This window comes from Anguilla rostrata, chromosome 19 (assembly GCF_018555375.3).
Source record: "Anguilla rostrata isolate EN2019 chromosome 19, ASM1855537v3, whole genome shotgun sequence".
Classification (NCBI taxonomy): Eukaryota; Metazoa; Chordata; class Actinopteri; order Anguilliformes; family Anguillidae; genus Anguilla; species Anguilla rostrata.
The window spans coordinates 862,712-884,869 of NC_057951.1; the positions used below are offsets into that span (position 1 = coordinate 862,712).

General features: G+C 42.0%; 1 pseudogene; it reads left to right on the plus strand.

Annotated features, from left to right (window-relative positions):
* Positions 1-6,497: 6,497 nt before the first annotated feature.
* Positions 6,498-22,158, plus strand: part of LOC135245708 (NACHT, LRR and PYD domains-containing protein 3-like) — a 251,271-nt pseudogene continuing 235,610 nt past the window's right edge.

Below are 22,158 nucleotides of genomic sequence, written 5' to 3' on the forward strand. Positions count from 1 at the left end.
AAAACACAGAACAGAACAGAGGCAGGAAGGGTAAAGGCATGTGGAACACACAGGCAAACACATAAAAGAAACGCAAAAAGATACATCCAGGTTCGGCACAAGCACAAGTCGGAAACAAACACAAGGAACCAGCACCTGAGTCAAGGGGACAAAGAACTTAAATAGACAGGGGTAACAAGACACAGGTGAACTCAAAACAATGAAATCAGAGGGAAGGGAAAACGAGAGGCAGGTGGGGACGATGATTAAATAACGAGACAATAATAAAATAATTGAAAGCAATAATACAATTAACCAACAGGGGAACGAGCAGGACACAAAACAGAAGTGCCGCCATCTGGCGGCCCAACAGGGAAAAACAGACAGAAACACAGAACCATGACAAAAACACACGTTTTCAACGTGCAAAAATGCCAAGATACTCACCCACACAAAGCACTGTCTATGAGCCTATAATTAAAACTTCAAAATCAGCAAAATCTAGGCCTTTAAAAGTTTTTTGACATCAATACTTTTCATATAAAAAAGGGGTGGGGCAGTGAATAAATAAATACATATAATAATGGCAAATATTGTGGCATTTAAAAAAAAATTTATCTCACAAAACTATCCAGACATTTTCCCAATGAATGTACTGTATGGCTGTGGGTTACATAAAGTTTAGCACAATAGTACCATTTATTTTACAATGTAAAAATCATATTTGTGAATAATAATAATAATAAGAAGAAGAAGAATTTTATTCCAACCAGCACCCAAAGTACTGGATGCAGACAATTGTTCAAACATAGTGTCGCCATTTTCACAATTTCAGGTGTAACAGCTGAATAGCTAAATTTCCATGATGGGTGTTTCACTTTCATGTGACACATAAACTTTTAATGACAACATTCTCAACATAGAATGAGACCATCTAACTGCTCATGATATTAGCTCTCCAACGACACCAAACATGACTTTACTGCATATTAGATTGGCTAAATAGTTTAGACAAAGACCGTGAAACAAAGTCCTGGTCCCAAAAACACTTAAGTGTGCCAGGAATCTGCTAAGATAACAAGAACCTGCTGGAAGGAGACGTTAAATCCCAACATCAAAATAATTCACGAGTTGTTGAATAGGCCTGATATATGTATGTGCTAAAATTTGGCAAAGATCTACATGGATTAAATATTTGTTTCTTCTGCATGACTTATTAAATACAGTGACTGATGTAGCTAATAAAAAGTACAAAATATATAAAACTCCGCCCATCGAACACTCAGTTGAGCCAGTAAACCTAAGTAAGGAAATGCGGTCCAAAAGAGAAACTGAAACTTAACGGCCATTTTAAAAACGGAGGAGAAAGAATCCCCAGGAAATAAGGAATTAAAGTAAATATAAAAAACGGAGTAAACAGTCTGTTGTGGAGTGGAACTGAGGTAAGAGAAGCTGAAGGTAAAGGGCTGCGGGAAGGAATGGGAATCTGCAGGTATAATCGCATTAACCCGCGTAATTCAGAAAAACTGACAACTGGCAATAAAATGGTGTGTTTAAGGCGTAGCCTGATAAGCTGAGCTCACACGGAGTCCGAACATACCATTTAGACCAGAAAGTAATATTGAAATAACCTTTAAGAAAGTTTACTTCAGTAGCCTATTTTTGATATTCCATGACCAATTCTACCTCGTGAGGAGGTAGCCTAGCAAGTCGGAGGTCACAGGACGTGTTGCTTGTTGTTGACATTTTGACACTGCAGTATGAACCCGATTTTGTTTTTAATTAAACAATTAAGAGGTTGTTACTTATTCTTTTATGTTTTATAGGAAATCATTCCCATTACTAAATCAAATTAATTGTTTTGCAATATTGAGGCAAAATATACAGTGGAGTGATTATATTAGGCAGAGATTACTCTATATGTCATTTCATTTCAACTTTATTCAAGACTCATCTTAAAAAGAGGTCCATAGCAGGTAAAATAGACAATACAGATAATGGCACATATGATACATGTTATCACCTTACTCAGGGGCGCCCGCAGGATTCTTGTTCACGGTACGCACACTCAAAAAAGTTGCCACGCAAAACCTACAAGTGGCAGCAGCTCATTTTCGGCAAACGTAGAGGAACCATGTAGGGCTATTGACGTAAACAGAAGTGAATGAGAGCGCCTGGAGAACGAGAGAAAAGGACAAAAATGGGAGTCTGACAAAGACTGCACTAGGAAGCAAGCCACGTTTGAAATGAAATCGGTTGATTGAAACATAGCTTATTATATAACTTAGCCTACTTTATGGTAGGAAAGGACTGATCCAGCAAAAACATGATTTGACTCTCATTTTGCCGTAGTTTTGAGTTAATAAACTCAGCCGCGCGTTTTTTATAAATAGGCTACGTTTTCTTTTTATTTTAGATCACTTAGATGCCAGCTATCTAACTTGCTAGCACTGAACCCAATGACGGAGGGCTAGCATCCAAGGATTTTAAACGCATTTTGAAAGAAACTTACTTTCTGCTAATTCCGCTTAATCAAATAATCAAAACCGCCAGCCAGCCTTGTGCCACTGCTAGGGTAAGCAGTGTGCGTATTTGGCGTACAGGTGGCGGCGCCACTGAGGGGTGACGATATTGCGACAGTTTACACGCAGGCTTACTCGGAGTGTCTGTCTATGGGCAGGCTAGCCGTGCGCCTAGGCTAACCGGCGAAGGTCTTCTAGTTTTCCCACAAGGAAAAAAAAATAAGGTTAGCTGACCTTACAATTCATAAATGTATGTGTTTGTGACAAGTGGTGCTTTGTTTCAAACTGTTTGTTTATAGGGTAAACGGTCATGGAACAACGCAGGCACATTATTGTAAGAAAATAGCGAAAAAGCGTCTGTCATTGGCAACCTGTCCAACTTCCTCCTAACACTGGGTACTGGCTTCTGATTGGTGCGCGAGAACCAGGGGTTGTAACCATAAGCGTGCATAAACTAAACTTGACGGCACGGGTTTTGTTCGGTGTCGGACTATGGGTAGTGGCTGCTTCATACTTGCTAAGAGTCATAATTTAAGTGGTGATATCTGGAATTCACGTTTTAGATAGTCAAAACTGAATTGTAGATATTTTTAGTTGCAGTTACATATTACAAAATACAATTAGAGATATTTTAAATTAGCGTTTTGACTAGTCATAAATTAATGATAAATATCTGTAATGTGAAACCGCACAGGTTATTAGATGTTAAAATGGCTTGCCATATTTTGGCTAGTAATATCTTAGATTCAGTTATCCAAAAAGATCATTTAGATATTGTCAGGATTCTGCCCTTTTCTGTTTCTGTTTTTTCCTTTTCTGGGCCGCCAGATGGCGGTACTTCAGTTTATATTTCAGTTTGCTCACTCTTTAGTTACCTCTGTGTTACTTGTATTATTGTTTTCAATTATTCTGTCATTGTTTTTCTTTGTGTCTCGTTATCCCTCCCTGCTCTGGTTTGGTTGTGCTTTGAGTTCACCTGTGTCTTGTTATCTTTATGGCTATTTAAGTTCTCTGTTTTCCTGACTTGGGTGCTGGTTCCTTGTGTTTCTGCCTGAGAGTATCTGCCCGTCTGTTTCTGTCCGCGTTTGTCTGTGAGTTCTGCCGTGCCCGAGTTCTGTTTCCTTGTCTGTGTGTTTTTTTTTTTTTTTGTGAAAATTCTGCTGTTTTTGTTTTTGAAAGTGGCCTTGTTTTTGTTCCCTCTTTTCTGTTACCTGTATGAGAGTAAAGTCTTTGGTTGGATTTGCCTTTTTGGAGGTCCTGGTGTTTTTCCCACTTCTTAAATCTTAAATCATCTTAAAATCATCTTAAATCACGAGGAATGAAAGATCTTTAACTGAAATTATGACTAAGTCAGAACTAATGTGGAGATCTCTAATTTGAATTATGACTAGTCATAATTGAAATGGCGATACAGTATCTGGAATTCACGTTTTGGATAGTCAAAACTGAATTGTAGATATCTTTTAATAGGAGGTCCCATACAACTGAATGGCGAAAGTAACTTCAATCTTACTAGCAAAATGTAATTTGAGATATTAAAAGTTTTTTGATGAGTGAAAATGTAGTTAGATCTTAAATTAGCTCTTTGACTAGTCATAAATCAGTTACAGGTAGCCTACCTGTAATGTGAATCTGGTTAGGCTATTAAATGTTTGCGACACAACACCTTAATTAGCACTACAACAGGCACAGAAAACAAACTAAGATTGGAGAACTGGCACCCTCTAGTGTGACGGTTGGATTCAGATAGGGTTATTATTTCCCAAATATATATAAAAATAATTGGCACCCCTAAAGATTCTTATAAATAAAATCAAACTAAATCTACATCAATATTAAGAGAAACTCGTGTGGCCTTCCATGGCTTCCTGTTTCACTGGAGGATTAAACTGAACCCCATTTTTCATCTTCGCCACAGAGAAAGACAAAGAACTGACGAATGAAATGAAAATGGTTGCTGACCTTTGAAAATCAGGCAATGGATTAAAAAATAAACTGAAGATGCTAGTTACTACTGTGAGGACAATAATGAAGAAGTTTAAAACTGCTGGAGAGCAGCATGGTGGTGTGTGTGGAGTTTGCATATTCTCATCCCATGTCTGCATGGGTTTCCTCCCACAGTCCAAAGACATGCAGGTTAAGCTAATTGGAGGCTCTAAATTGCTTGAATGTATGAGTGTGTAAGTGTATGGCGTGTGTGGCCTGTGATGGACTGGTGACCTGTTCAGGGTTTTTTCCTGCCTCTTGCCCAATGCATGCTGGTAGAGGCTCCAGCCCCCCTCACAACCATGTCCAGGAATATGATGTAGGATGGATTTAAGGATGCATATACTGAAAAGAAAAATACGCTGGTGGATCTTTAATGTTATGGGGCTACTTCGCTCACACTGGTCCTGGGGCCCTTGTTAAGGAAAGCAGCATCGTGAACTCTACCCAAGTACCAGGACAATTTAGCCCTAAACCTGACTACCTCTGCCAGCAGACTGAAACTATTGGATCTTTCAGCAAGACAATGACCCCAAATTCACGTTAAAATCCACAAATAAAAAGGTTAATGATGCAGAAGCATCACTGTGCAATGGCTACAACAGTCTAAAGACTGCTGAAACTCCCTGAAAACCTGTGACTCAATAGAACAGCACAACCCATAAGCACAGATCAACAAAGGATCTGGAAAGATTGTGGGTGGAGGAAGAGTCTAAGATCCCTCCCAATGTGTTCTCTGGTCTTATGAGACGTTATGTAAAAAGACTCAGTGCCATTATCCCTGCGAGGGGAGGGTGCACACAGTACCAAATACAGGGGTGCCAATTATTGTGATGCACAATTTTTGTAAAATTGTTGTATCATCTGAGAAATGTGTCATTTTAGTAGTTTCCATTAAATCATTGAATATATTCCGTATGTTGGACAATGAAAATATACCTCAGCACCGGTAATCCTTATATTGAACGGTCTTAGTAATTGTTATCATGGGTGCAGAATATTTTGGAAGGAATTGTATTACTGTACAAGTTTATGGCTCAGTTAAATTCCAGATTTGTCCCTGTCTGTTCTATGAGATTTGATGTATGTGTGTGTGTGTTATAACAAATTCAGACCAATTTAAACAGAATGAACACGCTATATTCACGGGAATCTAATCGAACGGAATTTATATATTACAACAGAGGCAACCAAACAATAAACAAAAAAAAAAACAACAACAAAATAACGATATGGCAAGTATTTGATCAGGAAAACATAAACCCAGGCACAATCATTACTAAACTGGCAATGTGAAATAATAACCGATTGTCCATTGAATAACAGTTAAAGTTGAAGTCCGAGTTTAGTTTAGTTGTCCGGTATCCACGGAAACACAAATCCAGAAAACGTGCCAAAAATAATAGCCTAAGTCCCAAAACCAAAATTAATGAATGAGTGCAAGAATCTTCTTTCCTCTCCAAAAACAAATAATTAAGCAATGCATTGCATTCAAAGAAGCAAAAAAAAAAAAAAAAAACCCAAAAAGCATCGGCTCACCCTCCTGATGCAGTAGAAGAGAATTCTTTTAAAACGTAGGTTCAGCAGGTTACTCGTTTTCGTGTCTTGGAGCTGTGTTGAATAATTGTAGATTGAAAAAAATACAATCCAAACAAAAACGCCAACAAATCTCAGAATTCTTGATTATTTTCTGCTGACTCCCCTTTACTCCATTCTCCGTTGCTACCTCTTGCCCCCAATCTATTTCAAAAAACCTATCACCTGGCCCGTCACCACCTGTTTGCTGCTTGAGCGCAACTCTTAAAGGGCCGGCATACAAATTTGCGATACTTCACAAAGGACTCATTATCGATACATACATTGAGCATATCAGTGGGATAAAATGCACAAATAACGTAATATGGTGCGTACATATTTTAATGCACCAAACTTAATTAAATTACCTTTTTGTGTTATACGTTTAGCCTACATTATGTGGCCCTCACAGTGTATTATTATGTCTGTGCGTTATCATGTTTTTGTGTGTATTTACAGGTCTGCCAATTTGGATCAGAACCCACTTGTGAATCTGATCTGGTGTGTTCAGGTGTCCTGAGACAGGGGGCGCTGTTTCTAAAATGAGTTCCTCAGAGGAGACCGAGACTGACGATGGAACCCACGGCCCTGCGAGAGAGAGGTAAAAATGCAAGAATCAGAGATTTAGAGCTGCAGTAAGAGGATGAGTTTAACTGGAAGCTCTGTCTCCATATGCTGTGAGTTAGAGCTGCAGTAAGATGAGTTTAACTGGAGGCTCTGTCTCCATGTGCTGTGAGTTAGAGCTGCAGTAAGAGGATGAGTTTAACTGGAAGCTCTGTCTCCATGTGCTGTGAGTTAGAGCTGCAGTAAGAGGATGAGTTTAACTGGAAGCTATGTCTCCATGTGCTGTGAGTTAAAGCTGCAGCCAGAGGATGAGTTTAACTGGAAGCTCTGTCTCCATATTTGTTCACAGGGTCTGGGTAGAGAGGGCAGGGTCACCTGTGCCCAGCTGTCTGTCTATGAAGAGTGACCATTCAATGCCTCTTCCATACAACTTCAGAGGAGAGTTCACAGGTGATCAAAGGTAAGGAAACATGTTTATACTGACACTATGGTTAAATAAAACTTAAATCTCAGTGGCTACTTTTTGGTGTAGTGGGGTGTATGATAGCACATTGTCGTCAACATGTGTGTATTAACTCATTTTAAAGTGTCATGCTGTGTTTTATATCACATTCGGATGTGCTGTGAGTTAGAGCTGCAGTAAGAGTATGAGTTTAGCTGGATGCTCTGTCTCCATGTGCTGTGAGTTAGAGCTGCAGTAAGATAATGAGTTTAACTGGAAGCTCTGTCTCCATGTGCTGTGAGTTAGAGCTGCAGTAAGAGGATGAGTTTAACTGGAAGCTCTGTCTCCATGTGCTGTGAGTTAGAGCTGCAGTAAGAGGATGAGTTTAACTGGAAACTCTGTCTCCATGTGCTGTGAGTTAGAGCTGCAGTAAGAGGATGAGTTTAACTGAAAGCTCTGTCTCCATGTGCTGTGAGTTAGAGTTGCAGTTAGCGTGTGAGTTTAAATGGAAGCTCTGTCTCCATGTGCTGTGAGTTAGAGCTGCAGTAAGATGATGAGTTTAACTGGAAGCTCTGTCTCCATGTGCTGTGAGTTAGAGCTGCAGTAAGATAATGAGTTTAACTGGAAGCTCTGTCTCCATGTGCTGTGAGTTAGAGCTGCAGTAAGAGGATGAGTTTAACTGGAAGCTCTGTCTCCATGTGCTGTGAGTTAGAGCTGCAGTAAGAGGATGAGTTTAACTGGAAGCTCTGTCTCCATGTGCTGTGAGTTAGAGCTGCAGTAAGAGGATGAGTTTAACTGGAAGCTCTGTCTCCATGTGCTGTGAGTTAGAGCTGCAGTTAGGGTGTGAGTTTAAATGGAAGCTCTGTCTCCATGTGCTGTGAGTTAGAGCTGCAGTAAGAGGATGAGTTTAACTGGAAGCTCTGTCTCCATGTGCTGTGAGTTAGAGCTGCAGTAAGAGGATGAGTTTAACTGGAAGCTCTGTCTCCATGTGCTGTGAGTTAGAGCTGCAGTTAGAGTGTGAGTTTAAATGGAAGCTCTGTCTCCATGTGCTGTGAGTTAGAGCTGCAGTAAGAGGATGAGTTTAACTGGAAGCTCTGTCTCCATGTGCTGTTAGAGCTACAGTAAGAGGATGAGTTTAACTGGAAGCTCTGTCTCCATGTACTGTGAGTTAGAGCTGCAGAAAGAGGATGAGTTTAACTGGAAGCTCTGTCTCCATGTGCTGTGAGTTAGAGCTGCAGTAAGAGGATGATTTTAACTGGAAGCTCTGTCTCCATGTGCTGTGAGTTAAAGCTGCAGTTAGAGTGTGAGTTTAAATGGAAGCTGTCTCCATGTGGTGTGAGTTAGAGCTGCAGTAAGAAGATGAGTTTAACTGGAAGCTCTGTCTTCATGTGCTGTGAGTTAGAGCTGCAGTAAGAGGATGAGTTTAACTGGAAGCTCTGTCTCCTTGTGCTGTGATTTAGAGCTGCAGTAAGAGGATGAGTTTAACTGGAAGCTCTGTCTCCATGTGCTGTGAGTTAGAGCTGCAGTAAGATGAGTTTAACTGGAAGCTCTGTCTCCATGTGCTGTGAGTTAGAGCTGCAGTAAGAGGATGAGTTTAACTGGAAGCTCTGTCTCCATGTTTGTTCACAGGGTCCGGGTAGAGAGGGCAGGGTCACCTGTACCCAGCTGTCTGTCTATGAAGAGTGATCATTCAATGCCTCTTCCATACAACTTCAGAGGAGAGTTCACAGGTGATCAAAGGTAAGGAAACATGTTTATACTGACACTATGGTTAAATAAAACTTAAATCTCAGTGGCTACTTTTTGGTGTAGTGGGGTGTATGATAGCACATTCTCGTCAACATGTGTGTATTAACTCATTTTACAGTGTCATGATGTGTTTTATATCACATTCGGATGTGCTGTGAGTTAGAGCTGCAGCAAGAGGATAAGTTTAACTGGAAACTCTGTCTCCATGTACTGTGAGTTAGAGCTGCAGTAAGATAATGAGTTTAACTGGAAGCTCTGTCTCCATGTGCTGTGAGTTAGAGCTGCAGTAAGAGGATGAGTTTAACTGGAAGCTCTGTCTCCATGTGCTGTGAGGTAGAGCTGCAGTAAGAGGATGAGTTTAACTGGAAGCTCTGTCTCCATGTGCTGTTAGAGCTGCAGTAAGATAATGAGTTTAACTGGAAGCTCTGTCTCCATGTGCTGTGAGGTAGAGCTGCAGTAAGAGGATGAGTTTAACTGGAAGCTCTGTCTCCATGTGCTGTTAGAGCTGCAGTAGAGTTGAGTTTAACTGGAAGCTCTGTCTCCATGTGCTGTGAGTTAGTGCTGCAGTAAGAGGATGAGTTTAACTGGAAGCTCTGTCTCCATGTGCTGTGAGTTAGAGCTGCAGAAGAGATGAGTTTAACTGGAAGCTCTGTCTCATGTGCTGTGAGTTAGAGCTGCAGAAGAGGATGAGTTTAACTGGAAGCTCTGTCTCCATGTGCTGTGAGTTAGAGCTGCAGTAAGAGGATGATTTTAACTGGAAGCTCTGTCTCCATGTGCTGTGAGTTAAAGCTGCAGTTAGAGTGTGAGTTTAAATGGAAGCTGTCTCCATGTGGTGTGAGTTAGAGCTGCAGTAAGATGGTGAGTTTAACTGGAAGCTCTGTCTTCATGTGGTGTGAGTTAGAGCTGCAGTAAGAAGATGAGTTTAACTGGAAGCTCTGTCTCCATGTGCTGTGAGTTAGAGCTGCAGTAAGAAGATGAGTTTAACTGGAAGCTCTGTCTTCATGTGCTATGAGTTAGAGCTGCAGTAAGAGGATGAGTTTAACTGGAAGCTCTGTCTCCATGTTTGTTCACAGGGTCCGGGTAGAGAGGGCAGGGTCACCTGTACCCAGCTGTCTGTCTATGAAGAGTGATCATTCAATGCCTCTTCCATACAACTTCAGAGGAGAGTTCACAGGTGATCGAAGGTAAGGAAACATGTTTGTACTGACACTATGGTTAAATAAAACTTAAATCTCAGTGGCTACTTTTTGGTGTAGTGGGGTGTATGATGGCACATTCTCGTCAACATGTGTGTATTAACTCATTTTACAGTGTCATGATGTGTTTTATATCACATTCGGATGTGCTGTGAGTTAGAGCTGCAGCAAGAGGATGAGTTTAACTGGAAACTCTGTCTCCATGTACTGTGAGGTAGAGCTGCAGTAAGAGGATGAGTTTATCTGGAAGCTCTGTCTCCATGTGCTGTGAGGTAGAGCTGCAGTAAGAGGATGAGTTTAACTGGAAGCTCTGTCTCCATGTGCTGTGAGTTAGAGCTGCAGAAAGAGGATGAGTTTAACTGGAAGCTCTGTCTCCATGTACTGTGAGTTAGAGCTGCAGAAAGAGGATGAGTTTAACTGGAAGCTCTGTCTCCATGTGCTGTGAGTTAGAGCTGCAGTAAGAGGATGATTTTAACTGGAAGCTCTGTCTCCATGTGCTGTGAGTTAAAGCTGCAGTTAGAGTGTGAGTTTAAATGGAAGCTGTCTCCATGTGGTGCGAGTTAGAGCTGCAGTAAGAAGATGAGTTTAACTGGAAGCTCTGTCTCCATGTGCTGTGAGTTAGAGCTGCAGTAAGATGATGAGTTTAACTGGAAGCTCTGTCTTCATGTGCTGTGAGTTAGAGCTGCAGTAAAGGATGAGTTTAACTGGAAGCTCTGTCTCCATGTGCTGTGAGTTAGAGCTGCAGTTAGAGTGATGAGTTTATAATGGAAGCACTGGTCTCCTTATGTCTGTGAGTTAGAGCTGCAGTAAGATGGTGAGTTTAACTGGAAGCTCTGTCTCATGTGTGTGAGTTAGAGCTGCAGTAAGAGGATGAGTTTAACTGGAAGCTCTGTCTCCATGTGCTGTGAGTTAGAGCTGCAGTAAGAAGATGAGTTTAACTGGAAGCTCTGTCTTCATGTGCTGTGAGTTAGAGCTGCAGTAAGAGGATGAGTTTAACTGGAAGCTCTGTCTCCTTGTGCTGTGATTTAGAGCTGCAGTAAGAGGATGAGTTTAACTGGAAGCTCTGTCTCCATGTTTGTTCACAGGGTCCGGGTAGAGAGGGCAGGGTCACCTGTACCCAGCTGTCTGTCTATGAAGAGTGATCATTCAATGCCTCTTCCATACAACTTCAGAGGAGAGTTCACAGGTGATCAAAGGTAAGGAAACATGTTTATACTGACACTATGGTTAAATAAAACTTAAATCTCAGTGGCTACTTTTTGGTTTAGTGGGGTGTATGATAGCACATTCTCATCAACATGTGTGTATTAACTCATTTTAAAGTGTCATGATGTGTTTTATATCACATTCGGATGTGTTGTGAGTTAGAGCTGCAGTAAGAGGATGAGTTTAACTGGAAGCTCTGTCTCCATGTGCTGTGAGTTAGAGCTGCAACAAGAGGATGAATTTAACTGGAAGCTCTGTCTCCATGTGCAGTGAGTTTGAGCTGCAGTAAACAAGTTTAACAAAGTTGTGTCTCATGATTTATTCACAGGATTCACTGCTCACTGGATTTAAGTCTTTCAGATGAGATGAGTTCAGAGAAACTGTTCTCCACAAAACAGGTATGATATATTCTTTTCCTATTTCAATATTTGATGTTAATATGACTTTCAGACGATCAGATTAAATATCTAATCAGGCTTATTAAAGTTGTAGAGTGCTCTGGCCCTCTTTGTCTCACAGATAGACCGGATTCCTTTTTAGGATCCATAAACAATGGCAGTGGATGACTCTAAACAATGTTTTTAAGTCCAAAGGCTTATTTTTCACATGCATGTACATACATATAGTGAAATGCTGGTGCGACAAACTCCTTGTAGACTGTGCAACTTAACGCGTCAATAATAATTATATACAGAAAAAATAAATAAATATCTAAATAAATAAATAAATAATAATAATAATACTAATAATATAAAATTTAATAAGATATGAATACAAATTTAAAGAGAGAAGAATATAAAGAGCAGTTATTTAAAAAATACGAGCAATACAAATAAGTTTTAAAAATAGTAAGTCCTAATATAAGTCCTAAAATAAGTCATAGGAAGCAGTGCAACCTATGATATATAATTAAATAAGTACAATAAAGAAAAAAGAAGAATGCAAAGTAAACCGTGGGGTGGTAAGGTGCTGCAGTGTACATAGAGGTAAAGGTGCTATGTGCTTGAGGTGAAAATACTATTCCAGGACAGTTGTCCTGGCAGTGCAGTTAAACGCACTGATGTCCTGAGGGAAGAAGCTTCTCCTAAGTCTCTCAGTGCTGGTCCTGTGACTGCGTAGGCATTTGCCTGACCGCAGCAGCTCAAACAGTCCGTTGTTGGGATGGAAAGAGTCCTTCCTAATCCTCTTTGCTCTGCTTAAGCACCTCCTGGGGTAGAGGTCCTGCAGAGTGGGGAGTGTGGTCCCCATGGTACGCTCAGCTGACCACACCACCCTCTGCAGGGATCTCCGGTCCAGAGAGGAGCAGTTCCCGTACCAGGCGGTGATTCTCTCAATGGTTGCAGAGTAGAAGGTTTTCAGGATCTTCTTGGAGACTCTGAACTTCCTCAGCTGTCTGAGGTGATCCAGGCTCTGCCTTGCCTTTCTCACCACAGTGTCGGTGTGCAGTGTCCATGTCAGGTCCTCTGTGATGTGGACACCGAGGTATTTGAAATTGCTCACCCTCTCTACCGGTGACCCATTGATCTGTAGAGGAGTGTCGGTCCTCAGCCGTTTCTTACAGAAGTCCACCACCACCTCCTTGATTTTTCTGACATTCAGGAAGAGATGGTTGTCCTGGCCCCACAGTGACAGGTCTGCCACCTCCTGGAGATAGGCCTTCTTGTCGTTGTTGGTGATCGGCCTACCACCACTGTGTCGTCAGCAAACTTGACGATGGTGTTGGACTCAAACCTGGCCTCACAGTCATGTGTGTACAGGGAGTACAGCAGAGGGCTCAACACACACCCCTGGGGGGCTCCAGTGCTGAGGTTGAGGGGGTTTGAGGTGTGCTTACCCACTCTAACCACCTGGGGTCTGGCGGTCAGGAAATCCAGTATCCAGGCACAAACGGAGGTGTTCAGTCCCAGGTCAGTCAGTTTAGCAACCAGTCTGGAGGGGACTATGGTATTGAAAGCTGAGCTGAAATCAATGAACAGCAATCTTACATAGCCCCCCTCTGTTGTCGAGGTGAGAGAGAGTGGCATGCAGAACCTGACAGACCGCATCGTCCGTGGATCTGTTGGGGCGGTAAGCAAACTGCAGAGGGTCCAAGGTGCTGGGAAGAGAGGAGCAGATGTAGTCCTTGACTAGCCTCTCAAACACTTCATCACCACTGGGGTGAGTGCTACCGGGCGGTAGTCATTCAGGCAGGCTGGGGAAGCGTTCTTGGGTACAGGGACAATGGTGGACCTCTTGAAGCATATGGGGACAACGGACTGGGCCAGGGAGAGGTTGATTATGGTGGTGAACACAGGAGCCAGGAGATCAGTGCAGGTCTTGAGGACTTGTCCGGAGATTCCGTCTGGCCCTGCTGCTTTCCTGGTGTCCACCCGTTTCAAGGCTCTCCTCACGTAGTGCCCTGACAGGATGAGTGAGCTTGCAGCTCCAGGGGGGGAACTCATGTTATACACCCTAACTGTGCTAGCCGCCAGGCTAATGTTAGCATCATTAGCCTCGAAACGTGCGTAAAAAGAGTTCAGCTCGTCTGCCAGAGTAGTGTCAGCTCTCACCATAGGGGGGCGCCTGCCCTTATGGTCTGTAATGTCCCGTAGTTCTTGCCACACATGTCAGGTGTCTCGCTGCTGGAACTGAGACTCCACTCTGTCCTTGTAGCGATGCTTCGCATCCTTGATTGCTCGCCTCAGCCTGTAGGACACCGCCTCGTACTCCGTCATGTCCCCAGACACCAGTCCCGCGTTATAGGCAGTGGTGCGTGTGTTCAGAGCAACGCGGATGGATCTGTCACCCCACGGTTTCTGGTTAGGAAAACACTTAACATTCACCGTGGGGATAACTTTGTCCACCACCGTTGTAATGAGGCCGGTCACCACTTCCGTAAACACGTTGACGTCATCAGAGATGGACTGGAACCTGTCCCAGTCGATGTCGTCCAGCACGTCCTGTAGAGTGGCCTCTGATTGGGCGGTCCAGCGCTTGACCTCTCGCGACACCACCTCTTCCCGTACCATCCGTTGTTTGTATTCTGTTATCAGGAAGATGGCGGCATGGTCTGATTTGCCAAATGATGGTACAGAGGTAGCCTTGTAGCCCTCCTTGAACGGTGAATAGCAGTGATCAAGTATCTTGTCCTTTCGGGTAGGACATTAGACGTGTTGGTAAAAGCTTGGCATAAGGTTTGCCTTGTTGAAGTCCCCCACGATGAGGGCAGCGTCTGGATGCTTGGTCTGCAGTCCGCTTAGCACATCGTGTAACACCGACAAAGCCTCGTCTGTCCTTGTGGTGGAATGTACGGCCCTAGTGATCACTGCAGAAAACTCCGGGGCAGGTGGAATGGACACTCAGCACTCAGTTTGTATAGTTAGCATTAAAAATGTATTGCACTGAGAAACTTAATTCAACTCAACAACTAAATTATTCAAGGACATTCGTGATTCATCACAAGTAGTGTCCCTAAAAACATAAATCAGAGCAAAGCTGCATTTCGAATATAGGCTTTAGACCTGCTGCATGTTGTGTTCTAAAGTATCTTTTCCTGTTCTGGCCTTCCTACAAGAGAAAACATGAGACATTGCAGGCATTTAGCAGTCACTCTTATTCAGAGCGACTTACACAACTTTTTACACAGCATTTACATTGCTTCCTTTTATACAGCTGGATATGAACTGAAGCAATGCAGGTTAAGTACCTTGCTCAAGGGTACAACAGCAGTGTCCTACCTGGGATTCAAACCTCTGACAAGACCAGCTCCTCACCCATTATACTACACTACCACCCATAATAAAGCAAGGCTTTGTTTCCATGGCTCTGATACAGCAACCCACTTCATGTGTTTATTTCACACTGAGACAGCACACCTCTTCATGTGTTTATTTCACACTGAGACAGCACACCGCTTCATGTGTTTGTTTCACACTGAGACAGCACACCTCTAAATGTGTTTATTTCACTCTGATACAGCAAAACTATTCATGTGTTTATTTTACACTCTGATACAGCACACCTCTAAATGTGTTTATTTCAGTCTCTCCTGCGCACTCTGATGAAGCTGAAGAAGACTGAAAAGTTGAAACTGTTTCAGAGCCATCTGAGTCAGGGTTGCCCAGAATGCTTTTATAGTAGAAGAACGGAAGATCCTTCTGTACTGGATACGTTTATGAAGATGAAGGAATTGTTCAAGAGTCATCAAATTGCTGATTACCCAGAATGCACTGAGAGAGAGCAGGAGGATCCTGAGGCCCTGTACATAGTTGAGAAGATGCTGGAGACCTGTGGCATTGAGAGGTCTCTGAAGATCACACTCCATATCCTGAGGAACATGAAGAAGAAGGATGTCACTGACCCACTGGAGAGAGATGAGCAGCACAGTAAGAATTTTCTCTCATTGCTACTGTGGCCATTAGAATGCTGAAATGAGTTTAGCCAACAAATATAACAGAGTACAAAATAACAGAGTACTGATTTATAGTATTCACACTTTGATAATAGTGTTTTACATCAACAGTCTTGCATATAAAAAACATCACACACAACATGTACAGGAAGGCATTTCAATTCAAATATAGCATCCAGCAGTAATAATGGGGGCAATCAAATGCACATGAGATTAAATGTTTCAAAGACTTTAAAACCAGGAGCCTTGGGATCAAGCAGTTACTAAACCACTGTCCCATCAGACTGACTGCCCTGAGGTTTTATCCTGGATTAAAGAGCACCGATCATAATAATTATAAGATAATTAAATTACTGCATGAGCCTTGAAGACCATATTTACCATAAAGACACATCATACTATGAACAATTCAGAAATTGAATGTTGAAATGGAAATGAATCCTTTTTATGTTTTCATTGTTGTGTGTACAACAGTTTGTGAGAAGTGTGAAACACTACTAGAGGTATGGGCAACACTTTACTTGAAGGTGCAGTTATAGCATATAGGGCATATCTTCATGATACATAACAAATAAACCTTGCCTGTTAATTTCACAATGTGTCCTCATGATTCAGAATTATTTCATATTAACAGAAGAGAAGTAACAGGGCTGGCCTTGTTTCGCATGTATAATCAAAAATATTGTTAACTGTTCCATGTTTCCTACATTGGCGTTAATCAGTAATAACCTCTTGTTACCAAATTAGTTACAATTTAACTACATAGGTATAGCTACAACTTAATGTGCAAAACTTTCAGAGCTGTGTAAAGCATTGTAAAAACTTTCTGCATAAGTATTTTTTGTCTATTTCTGTTATTTTAAACATTGGTTCTCATATTTCCTCTCCTCAGATGAATCCATAGAAGGAGCCCAGCAGGCACTGAAAACTCATCTGAAGAAGAGGTTTGAATGCATATTTGAAGGTTTAGCAAAGCAGGGCCACCCAGCCCTCCTCAATATGATCTATACAGAGCTCTACATCACTGAGGGGGGAATTGGGGGGGTCAATGATGAACATGAGATCAGACAGATTGAGAAAGCATGGAAGAGACAAACCGTACATGAGACTGCAATCATCTGCAGTGACATCTTTAAGCCTTCACCTGGCCCAGAGCCAATCAGGACGGGCTTAAAAGGGCATCGCTGGCATTGGGAAAAACAGTCTCTGTGCAGAAGTTCATTCTGGACTGGGCAGATGAAAAAAGCCAACCCCAGGACATTGATTTCATCTTCACTCTTCCTTTCGAGATCTGAATCTGAAAAAGGAGAGAATTTAGTCTCATGGAACTTCTGCAGCAATACCATCCACAACTGAAAGAGATCAAAAGTTTTGAAGGTGATGAAGTCAAAATTGTGTTCATCTTTGATGGTCTGGATGAGTGTCGACTTCCTCTAGTTTTCCCAAAGCAATGAGATTTGCTGTGATATAACAGAGTCATCATCATTGGATGTGCGCTGACCAACCTCATTAAGGGGAATCTGCTTCCCTCTGCCCTCCTCTGGATCACCTCCCGACCAGCAGCAGCCAATCAGATCCCCCCTGAGTCGTCCACCAGGTGACAGAGGTGAGGTTCAATGACCCACAGAAGGAGGAGTACTTCAGGAAGAGAATCAGAGATCGAACAAGGCCAGCAAAATTATCTCACAAAAGTCATCCGGGGTTCTACATCATGTGTCACATACCAGTCTTCTGCTGGTTTCTGCTACTGTTCTGGAGACAATGTTGGATAAAGTGAGTGGAGACCTGCCAAAACTCTGACTGAAATGTACACACACTTCCTGCTCATTCAGACTAATGTAAAGAAGAATGAAGTATCATGCACCAATGAGACAACCCCAAAGAAAATGTCAGCATCAAATACAGAAATCATCCTGAAGCGGGGGAAGCTGGCTTTACAAGCTGGAAAGGGCAATCTGATATTCTATGAAGAGGATGAGAGAGATGGGCATTGATGTCAGTGAAGCTTCGTGTACTCTGGGGTGTGCACAGAGATCTTTAAAGAGGAGTGTGGGTTGGGTGAGGAGAAGGTCTACTGCTTTGTGCATCTGAGCATTCAGAGTATCTGGCTGCCTTGTTTGTGTTTCATTCATGTGTGAATGAGAACAGAAATCTCAGAGCAAAAAGAATCAAAACCTCATGACAGAGTGCAGCTGTCTGAGTTACACAGGACTGCAGTGAATCAGGCCTTAGAGAGTAAGAATGGACACCAGGACCTTTTCCTCCGATTCCTTCTAGGCCTCTCTCTGGACTCCATTCAGACTCTATTAGGAGGAATACAGACACAGACAGGAAGCAGATCAGAGAGCATTGAGAAAACAGTATTGTACATAAAGGAGAGGATCAAAAAAGAATCTTCAGCAGAGAGGACCATAAATCTGTTCCACTGTCTCAATGAACTGAATGACAACTCTCTAGTGGAGGAAATCAAGAATTTCCAGAGATCAGGAAAACTCTCTAATGAAAAGCTGGAACCACACCAATGTTCAGCCCTGGCCTTTATGTTACTGATGTCAGAAGAGATCCTAGATGGGGTTTGACTGAAGACCTACAAAACATCAGCAGCAGTCATCAGAGACTGCTACCAGTAGTCGGGAACTGCAGGAAGGCCATGTGAGTATGGTGTAATAATTAAAGTAGATAATGACAGCATGTTTTTATAAACACTTCATAGTTAAAGTGAAAACAGAATATAATAAAATTGTCAGGCAAGTGAGAATTATGATTTTTGAGTCAAGCTATTTTAACAGATTGTGCCCTCATTTAATGAATACAGAAGTAGCATCAAATATAAAAACTCACTTATCCAACATGTAAAATGTATTTTATTAGTGTGGCAAACACGCCTGCCACAGGCCACCGAAGTGGCTTTCCTTGGGGCCCTCCAGCACAGAGACACAGGGAGATGATGTTCCAACAGTCCAGATTTATTTGCGAGGGTTTGGCAAGATCTTACAGCCAAAGTGAGCAGATGTAACCCAGTCATGACGACCCCCGGTGAGTGGGGATGGCAGATTTAACCTGTGCAGTGATTACCTCACTACGCCAGGTGCACACTCCTGTTCCTGGGCCCAATTAGCCTGGCCAATTATCTCATTCTTAACCAATTTTCCAATTGGCCAGGTCTAATTAGCTTGACCCAGGGCAGGTGTGGCTGCTTAAACCAGCCATCCCCACACCACAATTAGATTTAATTTACATATTTTATCATTAAAGATACCAGTTATTAAATACATCTCAGCAAACTTGGGCTAGAGCTCTGGGCAGGAAAGCCGAGGAAAACGAGAAAAGAAACGTTGTTCGGGATTCAAATGGTAGATTAGAAACAGAGGTGCCCACGTGCGATAAGGAAAACCCCGGCAGAATGAGGCTATGGCAGCAACTGGGAAACAGGGGGCAGGGGCCAACGCAGCCATGAGGGCAGGCTGGACAGTCATCAACAGACCATGACCAGTTCAGCTTAACACAGCACTACCAATAATGATCCAGTGACAGCACTAACCGCTCAGTCTACCAGAGACTCTATAACTATGCCCGCCACCCACTCCTGCTCCTCAAATGTAAGAGAGACTAAAAATATAGGAGTTCTAGGAATAACAAGGGAGCCTGCACCCTGCGAACAAGCGTTCGTGAGGGAATATAAGGAAGAAGTGAATCATTTAAGTACAAAGGGGCAAGCCCATGTAAGGCTTTAAAGGTAAGAAGTAGTATCTTATAGTCTATTTGGAATTTAACTGGCAACCAGTGAAGCGAAGCTAACACTGGGCTGATGTGCTTGAATCTCCTTGTTCTAGTGAGAATAACTGCTGCATTTGAATTAGCTGGAGCCCTTCAGAAGATTTGACATCCAGACAAAGAGCATTGCAGTAATCTAATTTGAAATAGCAAAAGCATGAACTAGCTTTTCTGCATCATGTAAGGACAGTATTTTCGAATTTTTGAGATGTTTCTCAAGTGATAAATGCAACCCTGAACCAAGAGAGTGCCAGTCCAAGGAGGCCTACAAGATTTTCAAGTCTATCCCGAAAGGGTGAGTGATCAACTTGTCAATACTGCACTTAAGTCTAAAAGCACAAGTACAGAGATGCAGCCATGGTCGGAAGCGAGGTAGATCATTCAGTACTTTGACCAGGCTGTTTCAGTGCTATGGAGGGGTCTAAAACCAGATTGAAAAACTTCCAATATATGATTGGAGTGCAAAAATGAACCAAGTTGTTTTGAAATGGCCTTTTCTAGTATTTTAGAAAGAAAGGGAGGTTTGAGATAAGCCTGTAGTTAGACAGGTCATTCACATCCAAGTTTGGCTTCTTAAGAAGGGGTTTGATGGCTGCAATTTTAAGAGTCTGTGGTATGTGTCCAGATGCTAAAGATACATTGACAATATGTAACGATGGTGTTCCAATCACTGGTAATAGCTCCTTGAAAAGCTTCGTAGGGTTAGGGTCTAGAAGACAAGTAGAAGATTTTGAGGAATTAACTATGGCATTAAACTCCATGAGATCTATTGGAGCAAAAGAGTTCAGATAGGCCGCCCGTCTTTCTGAAGATTCTTCTGAAGATTTTGCATCCATGCGTTGAGCGGATGGAAGGGCAGACCCTATATGAGGGGTGGTAGGAGAACTTTGAATCCTGCCCCTGATTTTTATAATTTTGTCATCAAAGAAATTCATGAAGTCATTGCTACTAAATATATTGAGGCACATGGATCAACTTGATTCTTGGTCAGTCTGGCAACAGTTAAACAGGTGCCTAGGATTGTTTCTATTTTCATCTATTAAAGTAGAGAAGTATGAGGAACATGCTGTGGAGTGGGCATGTTTATGTTAGTAGACTGTCTTTCCAGTCCTGGAGGAATACCTGCAATTTAGTAGAACGCCATTTGCGCTCAAGTTGGCATGAAGCTTGTTTGAGAGCAGGAGTATGGTCTTGTACCAGGGTGCTCATTTCTTATGAGACTTTCCTCTTCTTAAGAGGTGTGATAGTATCCGGGGTTCTGGAAAGTCGTAATTTATGTTGTCTGTCAGCTGATCAATTGAGCTAATGCTTGCATTTTGTATGTGTTTGGGTGGGAGCCAGAAAATCCCACAGTGCACAAATGACCTGGGAGCTCATTAATAAAAGCATTTGCAGTCCTGGAGAAAGCTTACAGCTAAGGTAGAATGAAGGATCTGTGACACATGACAGACTTGTGAAAGTTGGAAAGTAATTAAATAATGGTCTGATGGCACAGGGTTTTTAGGCATAACTGCTATATTTGCTATTTCTGTATCATAAGTTAAGACCAGATCAAGAGTATGGTTATGAGAATGTGTGGACTGATGTATATGTTGATCGAAGCCAATAGATTCAGTGATAGACAAGAGTGCTGATCTGAGAAGATCACCTACACTATCCATGTGAATATTGAAGTCCCCTACAATTACTACTTTATCTGAATTAACAACCAGGCTGGAAAGGAAATCAGCAAACTCAAGTAAAAAGCCACTGTATGTCCCTGGTGGCCTGTATACAATTGCAAGGATAAAACTGACTGCTTTTTTGTTCGGATGTGCAAAACTGAGAACAAGCACTTCAAAAAAGTTACAAAATAGCAAAACGTTTAGAATTATATACAGCAGCAACACCACCAGGAGGGGTGGATTCATTTAAGGCAATATACAGTTTTAAGCCAAGTTTCAGTTACACATAAGATTTCAACATGGTGATCAGTAATTAATTCATTTACACGAGTTGCCTTAGGGGCTAGTGATCTGATATTAATTAATCCAGTTTTTGGCTGAGTTTGGTCAGCCGCATTATTAGTACAATAACAAGGTCTGATTTTTTGCAGATTAGCCATGCAAACACCCCTATGGTCTTTATTGAACTAACGTTTGTCCTTAACTTTGACTTGGACAAGTAAACACAGGTGTTACACTTATTCTTATCTAACTCAGTTTGGTGAAGTAGTTCAAACTGTGTTTGTGTAGAAAAAATAATCCCTCCTTTTAAATGTCAGTCAGTTAAGGACGAATGTTGATTTAATCAAATCCATGTTTTTAAAAAGGGGGGGAGAATCCCCCTTTTATCCCTAGTCCATGCATAGATAATTTGTGAGTGGAAAGCCAGAAGCCTGCTCAGTCTGTACCCCTCTTATATTGTTCATGAAGATGAGATATTTTTTCAACATAATGATTAATGTAATGCTGGGTTTGGTTTGGGAGAGGCAAGTGTGGTTATGAATGAAATGTTTGTGCTACTGTATTGTGCGATTAGGTCAGGCAGTAAATGCACCATGTTACAAGGCCAGTAGTACCACCCTGGTCTCTGCTTTATTCTGGTGTAGGCTGACCCAGAATCCAATAGTGCCTGTAGACAGAGTGAAAATAGGAAGGTAGAGGAATTGTAGGATATAGTGGGTGTCAGGGTGAGGTCTTCTCAGGGGACTGTTAAAGTGCCTGTTTTTGAGGTAATACTGTGGCTTATCTCAGGCTAAAGTCTGGCCTGTACAAGGTTCTGAAGTTTCCTAAA